The sequence below is a fragment of the Camellia sinensis genome, chromosome 2 (genome assembly GCF_055761805.1).
Source record: "Camellia sinensis isolate YWXY chromosome 2, ASM5576180v1, whole genome shotgun sequence".
Classification (NCBI taxonomy): Eukaryota; Viridiplantae; Streptophyta; class Magnoliopsida; order Ericales; family Theaceae; genus Camellia; species Camellia sinensis.
Window position 1 is genome coordinate 65,127,934 of NC_138962.1, and position 17,673 is coordinate 65,145,606.

General features: G+C 36.5%; 1 long non-coding RNA gene across 2 annotated transcripts; it reads left to right on the top strand.

The window, feature by feature from the left end:
* The first annotated feature begins 11,207 nt into the window (after nt 1-11,207).
* Nucleotides 11,208-16,421, top strand: LOC145820083 (uncharacterized). Of its 2 annotated transcripts, XR_014361021.1 has the most exons (5): nt 11,208-12,707; nt 12,806-14,893; nt 14,980-15,052; nt 15,129-15,210; nt 15,293-16,420. It is a non-coding gene; the product is annotated as an uncharacterized LOC145820083 (long non-coding RNA). The 2 variants fall into 2 exon arrangements; XR_014361020.1 differs by having other exon boundaries at nt 12,806-15,210; nt 15,293-16,421.
* Nucleotides 16,422-17,673: the final 1,252 nt, after the last annotated feature.

A 17,673-nucleotide genomic window follows, 5' to 3' on the forward strand; every position in this document is an offset into this window, starting at 1 on the left:
ATAGGCTCTGTTTCTGTTCCTGATTAGAAGGGTTCGGTTGTTTGTCCAATACCTCGGCGAGTTGCGCTCTTGACTAACAATCCTATGAGGCCTTTGAGATGTCATGTGAGGTTGGATTCAAGTTGTCTGGAAAATTAAACTTTAGTATTATTTCTTGTATATACATATTACAAGAATTATTTCTTGATAATTAAACTTTACTTAATTATCATATTCTCTATCACTTTAGTTTTATTTCTTGTATACATATTACATGCTTAAATAAGAATTATTTAGTCACATATGACAGCCAATGAGTATGGTGTTACCTGGTGTAGTTGGATTCAAGTTGTCTAGAAAATTAAACAATGGTGTCACGGCTACTGATTTGGTTTTAACTGTGACCCAAATGCTAAGGAAGCATGGTGTTGTTGGTAAATTTGTTGAGTTCTATGGTAATAAAAATTTAAGCCTCAGTAATTTTCAACTGCCATGATTTCGTCCACAACAGGTCTAACTCACTAATATGTCCTTCATATAGGAGAAGGCGTGGGTAAAATATCATAAGTTGACAGGGCCACTATTGCCAATATGTCTCCTAAGTATGGTGCAACAATGGGGTTCTTTCCTGTTGACATGGTTACTTTGCAATATCTGAAATTGACTGGAAGAAGTGATGAAACTGTAAGTATTTTCAACCTTCATGTGTGTACATAAATCTAATGACCATGATGTTTGATGTATGTCTCATCTTATTGCTTTTATTTAAATTTTCACGAGGTTGTACTTATCTGTGTTAAAATTCAGGTGGCAATGATTAAAGCATATTTGCGTGCAAATAACATGTTTGTTGGCTATAATGAGGTAAGACTTTCTCCCTTTCTCTTCTCATAATTTACTCCTGTAAGTTCCATTTGGGATATAACTATTTGCCTCTATTTAGCTTTTACGAAATTTTTAACTTACATTGGTTTTAGTAGTATTTCCTAGAATTAAACAAATTTATATTGACTGTAGACTCATGTATATATCAACCGTCACAGGGAAATCTTATTTCGACTCCACCAACCAGTGGGACTATTCTTCTAGGGATCACACGAAAAACTGTCATCGATATTGCCCGTGATCATGGGTTCTAGGTTGTTACTTGCACATAGGCTTGGTTATGTTGTGCTAAAATATGTTCTTTAGATTGGAATTTGGCTCGTAAGAAACTAAATACTCTCTCTGTGTTTGTAATTTGTTATGTCAATTTCTTGAATATGGTATTAAAGCTCATTAAGAATGTACATGAATGAGGCGTGTGGTTGTCTAACATGGTGAGGCAATTTTTGACCTGGTTCTCATTAAGAATGTACATGCCATTAGATTTGTATTTGCATTCATGTTAACATAGTAAATGTGTGTTTTAGTTGCCTTTGTTACTGATGGTGTGACGTGTGTACCTACTTTTCTCTTTGTGCTTTGGCATTAATATTCTTAGTAATTTTTTGTAGTTTATTTTTCTTTTTTCAGAGAAACATTACGTTGAGTATGACATGGGATTGTGTACTTTCTAGTAGTTTGAAATATCCAAGGTTAATTTGACCTAATGTGACTATTTAACATAACATTCAGTAGCTTGAACTTCTCATATATATTTTTGTTATCTATTTACTGCACATCTTTTATTGGCTTTGTTTTTATTATTATTATGTTTTACGATTGGCAGAGACCAAGAGGATTGAAGGTCATGGGAAGCAGCATGGAAAGCGATTTAGAACGACGGTGAAGGATGGATGGGGGTTGGGTGTTTTGGTTCACTTTTTTCTTATTTTTTGTGTTAAAATCCTTTGGATTTTTATTTCTCTTCTTTTTTTTCCTCTGATCTGACTGGGAGATTGGGTGTTTTGCTTTACTTTCTTTTTATTTTTTGTGTTAAATGAAGGAGTGGTGAGAGAGAGATTGAAAGAGAGAGAGAGAAGAGGGTAATGTTATTTTGTGGCTTTGTATATAAGGTAGTAATTTTTTGATTGAGAATTGTGAATTCAATTTTTGAATGTGTTATTTTGTGGGTAATGGTGATTGGATATTAAATTGAATGGGAAAATGAATTAATGTTGTATTTGCTATTTGAATGGGAGTTATTATTTCATATTAGTGTTATTTAGTTTTATTACAGGTGTTCTTTTAGTTTAATCACATAAAATTAGCACAGTTTCAACAAACAAAAAAAAAAGGATAAGACGACATTTTTAAAACGCCACTATAAGGGTTGAAATTTTTAAAATTAAAAAAACCTATGACGGTGTTTTAAAAACATCGCTAAAACAATAGTGACGTCACAGTACCGTTAAGGTAGGACATTTGGCGGCGTTTTTAAAAATGTCGTCTATACTAATACAGCGACGTTTTCCAAACGTCATAAAGCTATAGCGATGGCCGTGTAGTCGACGTTTGGTACTAAACGCCACAAAAAGAATTAGTGACGTTTATAGTACCTATAGTGGCGTTTTTTAAACGCCGCTAAAAGTCTAATTTCCAACAGTGTCTGAATAGTTGGTTTGTACAAAATGACCTACCCAACTTTGTCTGCTTCTCCGATCTTTAAAATAATAATAATAATAAATAAATAAATAACACTTTGTGTACTTCTAGTTCTGCAACCAGTGAAATAAAATGAAGTTGAGGCCAAAAATATAAAAATTATAAAAGAAGAGAAGTGATGATCAGGAGTATTTGTTTAATATTTATGAAGGACGGACATAAACAATAATCGTCCAAAAAAAAAAAAACAATAGGATAAGAATATAGTAAGGATACTATAAAAATATATATATATTATATTATAAGGTGTTTTGGGAAGATGGTTAAAAGCTGGTTTTTGGATTTTAACTAAGCTTTTTGGTTTTTTCAGAAAGTCATTTGGGAAGTTGGTAAAAAAACTATTTTTTTTGGATTTTTTTAATTAATATTTATTTGTGCTGTCACTTCATAATCAAATGACTAAAATACCTCCACCCATTTTAGAAAATAACCACTTTCACCCATGTGGCTCATTTAAACAATATGGAGGGTATAACTGTAATTTCACTGGTAGCTTTTAGCTACCTAGCCAAATGGTTGGGAAATTCTATTTCCACACGCTTACTTACCTTAGTGCACATTATTTCTTAGTATACACATCATGATTAGTAGAGACCGATCTTTGATCGGATGAGTGGGGTGCTCAATTCATGACCTTCCCCTCTCGTACCTAAGTTCCCGAGCCAAGACACTTTGGTGATGACGGACTAATAGCCTTTGGCACGAGTCTTAGGTTTCCTAAATTTTCCAAAAATATTTAGGTGGCGACTCTGAAATCTGGCAAAGCAGTCCATTTTTGGCATTTGATTCAAACATTGATTTTCTAAAAGAATTGCTAGATTTGGACTCTTTTTGTCTTTTCACTGTTTCACATTGCACTTGTGAAATCAGATTCAGAACCACGGTAGTCTGAACTGTGAGGCTATTTATCTTCCAAAAGGAGTACGAAAAGTCGAACCACACTATAGCCTATACCAAACACCCTTGGAGGTGTTCTTCTTCGTGCCTAAACATCGTGATCAGGATAGATCACTTGTTCGGTTGCTTCTTGAGACCTTTGCCATGGAATCAAAAGACGTAGTTATGGTTTCAAGAAGCTGGAAATTTCCATCTCCTCTTTTTGCCGAGGGTGCTGCTACTGTGCCTTGGGTGCTGGTGAGCATCAAAGATTTTTATGGTTTAATAATTTTTGCAGTTCATATGCACTATATTGATCACAAAGCCTTTACTTCTTATGTTCTACAAATCATCGCTCCATAAATACAGATCAACATAACGAGTCTTAGTGCGTGAACCTGCAAGCTCCACAAATAGTTTGTAGGTGTACTGTCGCTGCCTCCTGATCGGCCGAAGTATTGATAGATCAATTTCTCCCATGTGTAACTGTTGTTCCATTGCCGCTTCCTGCCCCCTATGTTGCCTCTGAAGCTCTCGAAGAAGCTTAGGAGATAGGGCCATTGCTGTCCTTAGTACTTGAAGAGGTGAACCAGGAAGGAGTTTGTCAACTAGAGACGATCCTTGTGCGAACTAAATCGTCGGAGTCTTCTGTGCCCGAAATGACTAGGAGACATCGTTTGACCAGGTAATCTGAAGTTATGCGAAGGGTTAGCCATGAGGCCAGTGCACATGGTCAACGCAGATTGGTTGATCGACCACCTGGTGGTGCACTTCCGTCATCAAGTCGCCAATGTATACAAGCTAGCAAGGAGGAGACCGGGGACACAAGAGAAGGTTCTATTGAGTATATTTCAACTAATGGTAGGAGATTGAGCATTGAACACTCATGACTCTATATTCTCCGATGCTGGGGTTACCCTTGCCATGGCGCAAGGTATGCATATTCTCGAAGATATTCACCGCCTGAAGGGACAATCCAATCAACAAATTTTGGGCCATGGAATTCAGAACTTAGTAATGGTAAGACAGTCATGATTTCGAATTTTGATTATGATTATTATGATGATCTAACACTTATGTATGATAATGCAAGTCGTCAACCAATTCATGGAGGCGGGAGTTCGGTTGACTAAAGAGAGAGATCGGTAAGATGAGGAAAAGAGAAAAATGGAGGAGGAGAGAAGGTTAATTATCGATGAAAGAAGCATATAGCGATCGAACAACATAGTTCACGAAAGGAGCTAGTGCTGGCTTAAAGTCGAGTTACCACAGCTGAGTTGGCCCAAATGACGGCCAAATAAAATTTCGAAGTTGCCACCCAGCTGTTTGACAGGCTGATATCGGACCATGAAGCTTTGAAAATCACTATAGAAGAGATTAAGGACCAGCGAGACATTGAATTGAAGGCAAATGCTGAAGCCACATGAAATAAAACAAATGCCGCCTATCTCGATCAAATGAATAAGCTGGAGAATTTCTTTTTTAAAGAGGGCTGGATGGCGACAATAAAGAAAGTGGGAATAGCCAAATCATCTGAGCTATACTCCCAGGTACCTCTATTGAATCCTGAAGTCCCAATTTCGCCTGAATTAGATAGTTTGTAGTGGCACTAGGCATATCCTAGTTTTTGTTTTGTTTTGTTTTTTTTTTTTTTTTTTTTTTCGTTTTGTGTTATGTCCATTACTTGTATTTACTGTAAAGTGTTAATGAACTAAGAACTTATTTTGTGCCTTTTTATATGAGAAATATATAATGCAACCTTGTTTATTCATTATGTATTCTATCCAAGCATTATTACATAATAGCTACAAGGTTAATGGTAATATTTTCTTAAATGCATTGCATTCGATGGCCTTGGAAGTACGTTCCCCTGCTGGTCGGCAATCTCATATGCTCCTTCCCCAGCCAGATCACTGACTTGATATGGTTCGCTCTAATTGGGCCCAGGTTTCCCATATGCAACCTTACAGTCATTTGGGAGGACCTTCTTTAAGACTAGGTCGCCGATCAGATACCGTCAAAGTTTTACGCATTTGTTATATGCCCGAGTTATTTTTTGCTGCTACTTCGCTAGTCGGAGTGACGCTCTTTCACGTTTTTCTTCAACTAGGTCAAGTTCTTTCAAGTTCAAATCTTCGTTAATGCCATTCTCTACCAAATAAGACCTCTCTATTAGAAAGTCCATTTCTAGTGGGATGACGACCTCCATCCCTAACGCAAGGGAGAATGGCGTCTCGCTGGTTGCGAGTCGAGGAGTAGTTCAGTATGACCAAAGGACCATCGGGAGCTCCTCGGTCCATCTTTCCTTAGATGCTTCCAACCGTTTCTTAATCCCATTCAAGATGGTGTTATTTGAAGCTTCGGCTTGCCCGTTTAAGGTTTAGCCGGGGTGGAGTAATAGGCTTTGATTCCATGCCGATCACATAGGTCCTTATACATCCGACAATGAAATTGTGAGTTGTTATCGGACACGAGTGCTCTTGGAATTCTGAACCTGGTGATGATGTTGCGCCACAAAAATTGTCTGATATCAATATCCTTGATATTGGCCATAGGTTCGGCCTCAATCCATTTTGTGAAATAATCAGTTGCTATTATCAGCCACTTCATATTTCCTAGTGCTCGAGGTAGTGGTCCGACCAGATCCATTCCCCACTGTGCAAATGGCTAGGGACTAGCAATGGGATTAAGTTTTTCGGACGGTTGTCATATAATCGGCGTGAACCTTTGACATGTCGAACATTGTTGCACAAATTGTTGGGCATCATGGTGCATACGGGGCCACCAATTCCCCTGGGTAAGGATTCGATATGCTCGTGATCTGCCCCCAATGTGAGCCTCGCATGATCCAGCATGTACTTCTTCCAATATGCTTGCTACCTCATTAGGGTGAACGCATTTGAGATAGGGACCAGAATAAGACCTTCTGAACACTTGTTTCGAGTCATTTAACCAAAAATGCATAGCCCAAAGCCGTATCCAATGTGCCTCTTTTTTGTCGATGGGTACTATTCGATCAGACAAATATAGGACACGAGGGGTCATCTAGCTTTCACCTTGCTGAATGTGGCATATGTTCTCCCTCGTGATGCTAGAAGAAGATATGGTCTCGACCTCAATTACTCGGTCTTTTTTTTGTTGGACTGCCGTTGCCAAGCTAGCTAATGCATCTACATGACTGTTCTAGTCCTGCTCTATCTGCTGAATCCTAAATGAAGAAAATTGCTTTGCTATGGTTTTGGCTACTGCCAAGTACCATTCTTTCGTCTCAAGCTGTATATTCCCCGTTCATTTGCCTGGTGACCAATTGTGAGTCGCATTGAACACTTATGGAATCAGCCTCTAATGTCTTTGCGGTGTTAAGACCATTGATGAGAGCTTCATATTCACATTCATTATTGGTGATCGAGAAGCCTAATGGAACATAGAATTCTATTGCCTCTTTGTCGAGCATGACTAGTACGAATCCTATCTATGCACTTTTATTGTTTGAGGCCCTGTCGCAGCGTAAAGTCCATGCTCCGTTGGCTAAGGGCTTTTTCCCTACTTTCGCCGCCTTCTTCGAGGAGAATTCTGCTACAAAATCTGCTAGGACATGTGCCTTAATTACATTTCTTAGTTTGAATTGCATGTCATATTGCCCAAGCTCAACAGCCTATTTGGAAATTCGACTCGATGAATTTGGTTTATGCAGGACTTGCTTAATGGGGTATTCCAAATAAACAACAATGAGGTGACCCAGGAAGTAATGTTGTAGCTTTCTGGATGAAACAACAAGTGCTAAGAGGAGTTTCTCAAACGGCAGATATCTGGCTTCCACATCAAGTAATGTTTTACTCATGTAGAAGACCAGTGTTTGTACTCTTGAAGATTCCCTAATGAACACCAAGCTTACAGCATGATCGGAGACAGCCAAACATACATACAACTTTTCTCTGACGTCAGGGCTGGTTAACAATGGTGGTTTGGCCAAGTAGGCTTCTAACTATTGTAATGCGAGGTTGCACTCTGGGGTCCTTTCAAATTGAGATTTCTTTTTTGTCATCTAAAAGAATGTTCGGCATCGATCTGATGATCGACTGATGAACTTGTTGAGTGCTACTACCATTCTAGTAAGCGTCTGGATCCCTTTCACGGTCGTGGGTGAGGTCAGGTTGAGTAGTGCTTGAATCTGATCCGGGTTGGTTTCTATGCCTCGATAGGTAACAATGTATCCGAGAAACTTCCCAAATACAACTTCGAAGGAGCATTTGACCGCATTAAGCTTCATCCTATACTTCTGAAGTACTCCAAATGTCTCACAGAGGTCATCTGGACGATGCTTAGCTTCTTTCGATTTGACTACCATATCATCGGTATAAACTTTAAGATTTCGACCAATTTGTTTGCTAAACATTTTCATGACCAGTTGTTGATATGTCGCCCCAGTATTTTCAACCCGAAAGGCATCACCTTATAACAGAACAGCCCAACAGAAGTAATGAAGGACGTCTTCTCCTAATCTTCTGGATGCATAGCTATCTAGTGATAACCTTTATACGCATCTAAAAAACTCATCCTTCCATGTCCGGATGTCGCATCTCCTAGTTGATCAATTTTTGGCAAGAGTAAACTATCCTTAGGACATGCCTTATTCAGATCGGTGAAATCCACACATACTCTTCATTTTTCGTTCTTTTTCTTTATAACGACAATGTTAGACAGCCATTCTGTGTATTGAACTTCATGAATGGCATCTACTTCGAGCAATTTCATGACTTCCTCCTTGACAGCTTTCCACGTGTTGTGGTGCTGATCTTCTACTTCTCTGTATTACCGGTAGTGAGTTCGGGTTCACGTTGAGCTTGTGACTCATCACCCTCAGATCAATACCTTCCATTTCGTATGGACTCCATGCGAAGACATCCTGGTAACGAAGTAAAAAATCAATCAATTGTCATTTTTTTTCAGCGGTGAGATTCTTTTCCACAAGGAAGACTATTTCTTCATCTGTCGGATCGATTTGTTCTTTTTCAAATTCTTCGGCACTCTTGTTACCAGGCTGCAGTTTAGCTTCCTCTTTTGATTTGCATGTTCAAACTTCCTATATTCATGGTCTTGTGGATGATATCACTATGCACCATTTTGCTGTTGTCTGATCTCCTCTTATCGTCCTTATGGTGTTTTCTTCCGAGAAGCGTAGGACCTGGTGGAACGTAGATGGGACTACCCCCATTTGATGGAGCCATGTTCTCCCAATTATGGCCTTATATGGGGATGGTACATTAACTACTTGGAATTCGACTTGTTGAACCATTCCTCCAGCCTTTACTGGCAAAATGATTTTTCCCAAAGGAAAGACTAGACTTGAATTAAAGCCATACAGTGGCGAATCTACTGTGAGTAGGGCTTCAGAGGGTAAGCCTAGCTTTTTGTAGAGCCCATAGTACATGATTTCCGCAGAGCTTCATTGATTTATCAATATCATTTTCACGACGAATTCCCCGATCTGCAATGTTACCATTAAGGCATCGCTGTAGGGATAATGGATCCATGCTAGATCTTCGTCGGAAAAAGCGATCATTGACGAGCGCATTCTTTTCGTGGATACCTCCAACAAAGCCATTACCTCCTTGCAGGGTGTAGACATTGTTTCTTTGTTTTGGCTCACCTGTCTTTTTGTGGGGACGGAGGATATCATGTTGATAGTTGCCGTCGGCTTCTCCTTCTGATCTAGAGAGGAATCAATATATGATCGTAGATGCCCGTTTTGTACCAATTGTTCTAAAAATTGTTTCAATGCTTTGCAATCTTTTGTGAGGTGTCCGTAATCCTTGTGGTAGGAACACCGTAATCTTAGAATTCGAAGGTATGGATCTCCCATCATCTTGGATGGCCAAGAGAAGTATGACTCATTTTGGATTTTCGCCATCAGACGATATATTGGCTCGATGAAAATGGTGATGATTGCTCAGAAGGCTTCCTTCCTGATTTTCGGCTGATCGGCAATTGCATTTGACTTATTTCTTTTGCCGACTTCTTGTTAAGCAGGTTTTGGTTCCTCGGTGCCTCATATGCCGTCTTCGATCTTGCAATGTTGTTCTACTCGCCTCATCAAACTCCCCACATCGGTGGGTGGTTTCTTCATTAAGGATTGTCGGAGCTTACTTATTATTACTCTTATTAATTTGTATAATATTACGTTAAATAGAATATCATCTTTGTTGGGTCCAATTACTATATACACTCTCTATCATAAGAAAGTTACAAATTTTTGTAATGTATAGTTATAAAAAGACATGATAAACACTTTTTAAAGATATGTATAATATAATTTTCCTTTTCTCTATTTCTTAGTTTTTCTTTCTATGTTATTACTATCAACCGTACGATGCTGTGAAAATCTTAATACATAAAAATCTTAAAAGACAAGCTTGTAATTAAAATTATATTGAGAACATTTGAGTTGATTACCATTAGGTGAGTATTCGTATAAATAACAAAATATGTTGATTGAGAATAGATACTGAACCTAGATTATAACTTCTTTTTTTTTTTTGGTACATCAAAAACAGAAGGAAGCAACAATAGTTAGCTATAGTTAGCTATTATGTACATACAAATTTTTGACTCACACACATATGGAAACCAAGGGAACAAGTCATTGAACTCTTGAATGATGGACCAAGAGCGAACAGCCCCTTTCGAGGACTAATTGAAGACGCTAGAGTAATTACCAGAGGCTGCGAGTGCTCAGTCCAACTCACCCTCCGTGGGGGAAATGCTTGTATGGATGCTATGGAAAAGTTTGGAGCGGAACAACCAAATGAGCTCCTAGTGGTGAATGACCCACCTGCAAAACTGAGAAGCCTCTTGGTGCCGATATGTTAGGACTCTCTAGAGAGAGTGCAACTGTTGTTGTTTCCTTTTGTTTCCAATGTACCCATAAAAAAAAAAGAGGTTACAATTAGGGCTTTAGTATTTATTCTCAATCAACATATTTTGTTATTTATACGAATACTCACCTAATGGTAATCACTCAAATGTTCTCAATATAATTTTAATTACAAGCTTGTCTTTTTAAGATTGATGGATACCACCCAAGAGGGCCCAACTCGTAATCTGCAGGGGCCGCTCGAATAACTATTTGATTAATTATCACCATAAGGCCCAATAGTTGGCTCAATCAGAGAACCCATGGTAGTCACACCCAACTACCAACTAGGTATATGTCAAGCAGAGAATAGGCCACGTGACAAACAAAAATCTTACAAGCCATTGGGCCCACATGCCAAGCATTAAATGAAGCATTAAATAAGACTGTCAAGCATTAAATGTAATAAGGCCATCTACCTCTGTGGCGTAGTGAAGCCACCATGGTCGGCAACAAGTAGGCCATAGACTTTCGGCCAATAGGACAATGTGAATGGGCAAAGAAATGATTGGTAAGAGATATAAGGAAGTTGAAGGCCATTTGGTAACAAATTACTCACCCATTGGTGGTGTTTGTTCAAGATTATTTTACCCAACTTCTAGCTTTTAGCTTTAAAAAAGCAGATTCAAACTGTTTGGCAGACTTCAATTAGCTTCAGCTTAAACTTCTACAGCTTATGCGGAAGGTAAGAAAAGCTAAATTTCAGAAGTTGCTTGGAGCTGCTTCAGATTCTCTCGGGGTTTATGCATAGGGTAAAAATACTTAAATGCCCTTGGTGTTTTGAATTATTTACTCTTATACCACCTATATATATTCTTTTTTGCCCTAATCTTTCTCTTTGACAAGAGATATATAGCAGCAAGCAGCAACATAGCAGCACACCTACGACTCTGGTTCGCTTCCGGTGCTGGTTCACTTCCAGCGACGTGTGGCTCTGGTTTGTTTCCGGCTTTGGTTCGCTTCCAGTGACGTGTGGGTCTAGTTCATTTCTGGCGCTGGATCTCTTTCTCTCTTTCCGGCTCTGGTTCGCTTGCGGCTTTGGTTTGTTTTGTTTATATTTGATTTTTCCTTTTCTCTCTTGCTCGGCATGCATGTGTATATATATATGCATGTATTGTTTTGGTTATTTGCGATTTTGTCTACTTCAAATTTGTTCAAATTGGGGAAAATAAGAATAGTTGGGGTTTAGGAAAAATTTAGGGAAATTTTATTCATGCTTTGATGTTAAAAATTTGTGTAGGAGTTGACCGCCATTGCATTGATTTTTGGTTTATTAATGGTTTGTTTGTGTTTTTTGTGTTTTTCCTTTTCTCTCTTCTTGATTTATTTTTTTTATTTTTTTTGAGTTTTTGTTGTTAAAATTCATATTTAGAGCTCCACAATTTAAAATTTTAGGGTTGCTCTGTTGCAATTAGTATTTGGTTGCCCAAAAATTTCTAGAGATAAAAGATGTGCAAAAGAAGGTTCTTGGGCCCATTTGACAGTAGCAATGGCTGCTGCTATGTGAGTACAAGGCCTTTGAATAATAATTTTCTTGAATAAAAAGTCCACAGGACAATAACAACGTTTGAACACAACACCAATCCCCACTGCTAGGTCATTATTGCTGAAGACAACTCCAGAGTGAATGTGAAGGACAGCCAAATTAGACTCTTTACAAGTTGCATTGGTTTCAAAGATGTTAAAGGTTTTTGGTGGTGGTGCAAGAAAGAGTTGAATGCGAGCTTCAACTAAAAGTTGGTGAGCAGAGGGAATGTGAACGGAGACAGACAGTGAGTGCATGTGAAAGGGAAGAGTATAGGATTTTGGCTTGAAGCAAGGTTCAACTAATTTTATCAACAAAAAAAAAAAGGCAAAAACAAAAAAACTAATTTATGGTTTGTTAGTTCAATGAGTGTGGAATTGCAATATAGGGATGGCAAGGGGCTATAGTTTGTAGTATACTGTTCTTGCCCCATATTTTGTACCTTTAGAAATCCACCATCACAATCTCCAACAACTACAAAGAGCAAGGGAAAAGCTTCCCAAAACTCCCAACCCTCACAAGGTTTAAAGGCACATTGGGACACAAAATCCAATGAAATTTTTGTCAAATGTTGTGTGGAGCAAGTGAAAGCAGGTCACAGACCTGGTGCGCACTTAGATAGGATTGGTTGGGAAGCAGTTATTAACAAGTTCAAAATTGCAACTGGAAAGTCATATGTTCGCATTCAGCTTAAAAATCGTTGGGATACCTTAAAAAAGGAGTGGGGTCTTTGGAAAAATCTATTGAAAGGTGAGATTGGGCTGGGGGTTAGATCCCTTGACTACAGCTATCATGGCATTTGATGATTAGTGGAATTTGAAGCTGCAGGTCAGTGAATTATGTTAAAAAAAAAAAACTTCTTGGTCACTTGTACTTGAGCTTTATGATTTATATATTTGTAATTATTTGTCCGTATTTTGTTATAGAGGTATCCTGATGCGGCCAAATTTCGTGAGAAACCATTGACATTGGCCGATGACATGGACATACTATTCTTTGATGTTTCTGCAACTGGTGAGTGGGCATACACCCTAAGCTTTGGAGTGTTTCTTGACACTGAGGGATCTCACACCCCACTTGGTGATGATACTGATACAGAAATCCATCCGTCTGAATTGAGCAACCAATGTCATCGCCAAAAAGAGGACAGAAGCAAAAAAGGACAAAAAACAATTGGTTGTCGGTGAGTTGAGTAAGACACTTAATTGCATTGTCGATGTTATGGAGGCATCATCTTCAACTAGTACACAGAATGCTACTATGCAAAATCCGCACACAATAATTGAGTGTTTGGCTAAGATTAGCACAATCTCTGGCATTAGTGAAGACGATGACCTTTTAGTTTCGGCTACAAGGTTGTTCATGAAACCCTCACTTCGTGAGTCTTTCATGGCTTTGCCTAATGATGTTTTGCGTTTGAAGTTTATTAATCTTGAAATTGCTTTGGAAAAGGCTCACATTCCTAGTTTGCGTGATTAGTTCATTGTGCGATTTTTTTTTTATTTAAAAAAAAAGAAAGACATTAGGACTATCTTCAATTAATTTGGTTTGATGTTGTATTTATGTTTGCCTCAGTGGCAGATTTGATTTGTGCTCTCACGGATGGAATAGGAAATATTATTGCAAGTTGTATTTGCCCACTTGTGTGCCATGTGATTTTGTCCTTGCAATTTCAGGTCACAAGCTTTAGCTATTATTTGTCCATTTGCCTGTAAGATTGGAAAGCAATTTTAAAAAAATATTATTTTAAATGATGGACATTGCAATGACACTGACTATATATACTCTCATGGTGAACTTGTTTGCCATTCCAAATTGTTAAACAACCAAGAGGCATTCCAATCTTTGCAGGTATTCTGTTGATGTTTTTCTAATTTTATTTTTTGTCTATATCCTCTAATTTTATGTGTTCAATTAATTTCTTATTGTTAAATTAATTTATTTTATCTATATTCTCTAATTTTATATTTATTTTATATGTTAAATTAATTTCTTATTGAATAAATGTGGTACGTGACCCCAATTTCTATACAGTATAAAAAGATGGACAATTTCAATTATGATGGTGATTATGATAATGATCACAATGTCACTGGATCTTCACAACAACCAAATCACTTGTATGGCAATCCCTACCTAATGGCAGTAACAGTGGCAGGAACAATTTATGCAGAAAATTACCTAAATAAACAACCATGTAGGACATCTGCCCTCACAGGACATCAATGGATGTTAGAATTGCAACATGGTAATGCTACAAGAATATATAAAAAATTTAGAATGGACGGGGATGTTTTTTTTTATCAATTGTGCAATTTATTAGAGACTAAGGCCCCGTTTGTTTTCAGAGGTAGAATGGAGGGATTCATAGTGAAGGGATTGTTAGTGAGGGGATTGATAGTGAGGGGATTAAGGAAAATTGTGTTTGTTTTAATGATAGTTGTTAGTGTAGGAATTGTTAAATTATTTTTATATAAAATAATAAAACAAATAAAAAAAATATAAAAAATTAAACATTAATATTTTAAAAAAAATCCCAATATATAAAAAATTAAAAAATTTAAAAAATTTCTAATCCTCTCACTATTTTTCTAATACCATCTCCACCTCCTCCATCTCAATCCCCCTTCCAACCTCCATCTATATCACCTCCTCCATCCTAATCTCCTCCCAAACTCTATAAACAAACACAACACTAAATAACCCCACCTCCATCCCAATCCCCTCTCATCTATTTAACCTCAAAACAAACGGGGCCTAACTATGAACTACAAAGTGGGAAAAAAGTTGGGGTTCAACAAGAAGTCATTATTTTTTTATATATTGTTGCTCAACATGCAAACAATAGAAATGCTCAAGAAAGATTTCAATCATTCGGTGAAACTATTTCAAAATACTTCCACTCTGTTTTAAAAGTGTGTGTGAAAATGTCCGTGGATTGGGTGAAGCCTTGGCAGAGAAATAGGGTCCATCCGTACATAAAGAATAGCCAAAAATATTACCCTCATTTTAAGGTAACTAGAAATACTCTCTCTCTCTCTCTCTCTCTCTCTCTCTCTCTCTCTTAAAAAAAATATTTTATGATATTTTTTGTATGTAGAATTGCACAGGGACAATTGATGGAACACATATCAAAGCTCATGTGGAAGCAAAATACTTACCCCGTTTCATAGGTAGGAAGAGATATGCTACACAAAACATATTGGCAGTGTGTGACTTTGATATGTATTTCACCTTTTGCTTGCCTAGTTAGGAGGGAAGTGCACATGACACGCAAATTTTTTGGGATACAATTAGGAATCCAAACAATAATTTTCATATCCAAAAGGAGGTATGCATGTAACACAAATTAAGATTTATTCGTTTATTCTATATTAGTTATATTTATAATTAGTTCATATTTTACTTTGTAGATGAGTATTATTTGGTTGATTCTGGCTATCCAAACACAAAGGGTTATCTTGTGCCGTGCAAATGGGAGAGATATTATTTAGCCCAATTTGACCATCGGCCTCCTCAAACTGCACATGAAAGATTCAACAAAACACATTCATCACTCAGGAGCGTAATAGAAAGATCATTTGGTGTTTGGACAGCACGATGGCCTTTTATGAAAGATATTCCATGAAATTACAATTTTGTTTGTCAACGGCAACTTGTTTGTGCTACTATGGCGATCCATAACTTCATTAAACGAACTAATTTAAGGGATATTGCATTTGACTCTTATGATAAACATATTGAGTATGTCTCTGTTGACGAGAAAGCAATGGTAAGGAAAGACCAACATAGGCATCCGGTTCGTAATGATGATTATGAGATGGATTCAAGAAGATATGAGATTTTAATGTCAATTTCTCAAGGAAATAATTATTAAAATATAATAAATTTATTTTTGTGTAATATTTATTTCATTGTTATTATTATCTAAAAATAATATCATTATGTTAATTTGGTGTTGGAATGATCTCTTAATATGTAATTAATAGCAAAAAGTCTAGATAAATTCAATTACAACTAACAAGGGTAAAAAAGGCATTTACACAGCAAAAAGCTACTTCATAGCTTATTTAACAAATACTACTTAGCGACTTAAATTTATAATCCAACAGTTACACCAAACAGATTAACAGCTTCTGATTAAAGTCATAATCTATAATTTATAAAGCTATAATCTATAATCTGTTTTAATAGCTACTCCAAACGGCCACATTATCTCATTCTACTCTCAATTTTCTCATTTCTCTCTAAGTCTCTTCCCTTTTTCCATATACTTCACTAACTTGATTGTCGGAGGGTCCTTAGGAAGGAATCACCCCTATTTGGGAACCTTTTTGCTAGACTTGTTGCAGGTGCTGCTGGGAAGACGGAGGCCAACCGACCTGTGGAGCTTCTAGATCCTGTTCGACTCATCTCCTGCAGACCAAACTACATCATCAAAGATTTTTATGTATCAAGATTTTCACAACATCGTACGGTTGATAATAATAAAATAGAAAGGAAAACTAAGAAACAGAGAAGGAAAATTCTATTGTACCTCTTTTTTTTAGGTACACCTATTGTACACATCTTTAAAAAGTGTTTATCATGTCTTTTCATAACTATGCATTACAAAAACTTGTAACTTTCTTATGATAGAGAGTGCATATAGTAATTGGACCCAACAAAGATGATATTTTATTTAACGTAATATTATACAAATTAATAAGAGTAATAATATATAAGAAAAATTATTCATCCCCCTAATTTTGCCCCCTCTCAATTCCACCTCCAATGATGTGGAATTAAGGGCTAAAGATGAGAGAGAGAGAGAGAGAAGTGAGATCTCTTCACATTGGTCTTAGTTACATCACTGGGAGTGCAGTTGGGAGTCTCAATTAAGCGATATAACGAGACTATACATAAATAGAAAAGGATATTCAGTCCATAAATACAATTTTGATTTTTCTTTGTCCAAATGTTCATACTCTAAGGCCATGTTTGATTCACAATACTAATAATGAAAGTATTAATAATCCCATCAAATTAGTGTGGTATTCACTGTCTAATTGGATTAGTAGGATAAATTATCCTCTTGTCCATTGTTTGATTTGTATTGGATAAGAAAACATATGAATGTAGGATTATAATTTTATTTATCTTCTTTTTCCATCTTACCCTCCATCAATGTTTCTTCACAATTTTTACTTTTTCAAAATTTCTTCATAGACGTGGTTTTGAAAAAAATTATAAATAAATAAACAAAATCAAAATAAAAATACAAAAGAAGAAAAAGGCCATATTTGGTTTGTTTTTTAAATTTTTTTTGAAAAAAATATAAACTAATTTGATAAAATAAATATCAAAAAATATTTTTAAATTTTTAAAAATTATTTTTAGCCTTCTAAAATATAAAATTATATAAAAATAATAAGTGTTTTAATTCTTAGTCAACGGTAAAAGAGTCTTTTTATTTTGTTTCCCAACTCAGGATATATTATCTCACTCTACCTCATTACTAATAATTCTACAAATTTGTTGGATTAATTATCCACTGGATTAATAATCCTAAAATAAAATCTCAAAACAAACACATGATTATTGGGCTCACGGATTAATAATCTCAATCCTATACTATAATCTTGTCAATCAAACATACTCTAAAATACTTTGTCCAAGAGGTAAAGAATGACCAAATATATATATATATATATATACTATTATATATAAGAGCACATGACTTGGTGTCTAATAGTGTGGTAATTTTTCTTTTAATTTTTTTATCCTAAAATAAAAAAAAATATTATTCAAAAGT